This window comes from Berghia stephanieae, chromosome 7, assembly GCF_034508935.2.
Source record: "Berghia stephanieae isolate SIO BIC M18660-M18661 chromosome 7, UCSD_Bste_1.3, whole genome shotgun sequence".
Classification (NCBI taxonomy): Eukaryota; Metazoa; Mollusca; class Gastropoda; order Nudibranchia; family Aeolidiidae; genus Berghia; species Berghia stephanieae.
The window spans coordinates 53,440,090-53,443,098 of NC_088366.1; the positions used below are offsets into that span (position 1 = coordinate 53,440,090).

General features: G+C 29.4%; 1 pseudogene across 1 annotated transcript in view; it reads left to right on the plus strand.

The window, feature by feature from the left end:
* LOC144976583 (uncharacterized) overlaps window positions 1-3,009 on the plus strand; it is an 8,651-nt pseudogene that overhangs the window by 88 nt on the left and 5,554 nt on the right. The gene's annotated exons all lie outside the window — the stretch shown is intronic.

The window sequence follows — 3,009 nt, forward strand, 5'->3', positions numbered from 1 at the left end:
GTTCCGTTCAATAAGCTGAATAGAGTGTCTTTGGGAAAATGAGTGAAGATGACTTTCAACATTAGTTATGAAAAAAAAATGATAACATGATTTCCTAGTGAAGATGACTTTCAACATTAGTTATGAAAAAAAAATGATAACATGTTTGCCTAGTGAAGATGACTTTCAACATTAGTTATGAAAAAAACATGATAACATGATTTCCTAGTCCGTATTTTAAACTAGTTTTTCCATCAGATGTTCAATGGGATCTGGACATTTTATCATTCAGGTCCTTTAACACTGTAGGCCTGTAACTATTATTTAAAATGAGGTCTTGTGGTATGACACTGGCTTTCGGATCGGAAGGTCCTGCTTGGAAAAGACTATTTACTCACGTTCTCTCACCGTACTCAGGTGTAAAAAGAGTTAACAGCGTTGTCTCTGTCCGAAAAAAAATGTAATATCGCCTAACAGGCGTCATGTCTCTTCCTACATGTTCAAGTGTTGCTGTGGCCAGGGACCCCTTGTAAAGCGCTTATGACTGACATTATTGTTGATACTGTTTGGTATTAGTAGTAATATTGAGGATATTAAATTTATATTCACTTGTCATTTTATTTAATCTATGTATGCAATGTCAATATTAATATTATCATTATTACTGTAAATAAGAATATTTTGGTATACGCGTGTTTATTATAATTATTTGTGGCATTTTTTGTTGCATTTTTTGTTGTTGCATTTTTGACATAATTTGTGGCATTTTTTGGCATAATTTGGCATTTTTTGGGCATCATTTTGGCATAATTTGGGATGAAAAATGGCATTTTTCAGCGGGGACAGGCTAAGACATAATGATCGGTCCCGAATTTGGTCTACAGACTTTATAATCGGACCGATTTTTATGGTTGGTGACTCAGAAGATTCGTCTCGATCTATGTTAATTTCCAGAATAGAATAGTATATTAATTAAAATAGACGAGTGCCTGACCACAATATCCTTTATTTCTCCTTTAAAATCGCAGGTTCTCCACATGTGTTTCTAAAAAGTGTCATTACATTATAATGTCTTCTAATTGAAACGGTTACCTTGTTAAAATTATCACAACCATGACCTTAATTGTCATGAATAAGAATCTCAGACCTGCTTGCCAACTATTACGAAAAATCGTAGAATTACGAAATTTTGGATCCAATTTCACAACTTTATGAGCATGTCTCAGTCATTAATAATAATTGGAAATCAAAGTTAATGCCAAATTACATGATTTTAAGGATTTTAAATTAATAATAATAATAATAATAATAATAATAATAATAATAATAATAATAATAATAATAATAATAATAATAAATAATAATAATAATAATAATAATGATAATAATAATAATAATAATATAATAATATAATAATAATAATAATAATATATCTTTATTGTCCCCAAAAACGTGGCAATTTGTCATTTGGTTACACATTTATAACAATACAATATTGACATAGACACACTCATACAAGATGCACACTAGTAACATTGTAGTTAACAAAAAAAAAAAAAAAAAAAAAAAAAAAAAAAAAGAAAAGAAAAAAAGTGTAATCTAATCCTCGTGAGGATACATTATTGGTTATTAAAGTTAACCATGGCGACTACAATATTTATCTCCTAAAAAATACGAATATATAATATGGGCAGATCTGGCATTTACTGTGATATACAGGAACCAAAATGCTTTATCAGCTTTTTTCATTATTATTTCATGCTTTCATTAAAATGGGCACATTCCTATTGTGCCTAATGTTGAATCCGCTACTGAAAAAAGAGAGTTGCAGCAAATGGATAAAGAAAGTAGATAAACGAATAAATAATATTATGTTCACGTCTTTGATTTTTCTGATGTACGTAAATTATTCTTTTCAAAAGCATCTCATAAAAATGAGCAATACATAATGACGTTAACCAACGTTGCTCCTTTCATTCAGTCATTTTGTAAACACCACCTTAACTAGACATAATAACCGCTGCAATGACAGACAAAATAATAATAATAATAATAATAATAATAATAATAATAATAATAATAATAATAAAATAATAATAATAATAATAATAATGAAAAATAAAATAAAATAATAATAATAATAATAATAATAAATGATAATAATGATGATGATGATGATGATCATGATGATGATTATTATATTATTATTATTATTATTATATTATTATGATAATAATAATAATAATAATAATAATAATAATATAATAATAATAATAATAATATAATAATAATAATAATAATAATAATAATAATAATAATTATAATAATAATAATAATAAAATAATAATAATAATAAAATAAATATAATAATAATAATAATAATAATTATTATTATTATTATTATTATTATTATTATTATTATTATTATTATTGGATAAGGTAATCAAATAATTTGATTGGTTAATTAATTTTATAAAATAAGAGAATGAAAGCAAGAGTAAATAAAATTATATTCCGCCAAGCCTGTGTCTATCTATTATCTACAAGATCAACACACCTCCGTTCCCTTCCTGTTCTGGTTTTTTTTTCACTCCCTCTCATTCTGTCTTTCTGTCTCTCTTGTTCTCTCTTTCTCTTTCGATCCACCACTCATTTTCCCACCACAAATGCCCCTGCTCTGTAAACACACTGACGTCACACAAACACACAACCACACACCACACAATCTACACACGTATCAACACACATAGACAGCTTTGTGGCCTCGTCTCTCAACCTCTCTCAATCCTTCACTCTCTCTGTCTCCTCTCTCTCTCTCTAGGTCTCTCTCCCTTACACTCTCCTGTCTTTTCTCCCTCGCTCTCTCGCATATCCGCCACAGAGTGGAGAGAACGGATCCATACGGAGGAGAGTGGAGAGTCCCTCTCCGGTCTGTGACCCACCTCCGTATCGTCACACACACACACAAACGCACGCGTGCGCGCGCGCACACACACACACACACACATACACTACGTTCTATATCTCTCC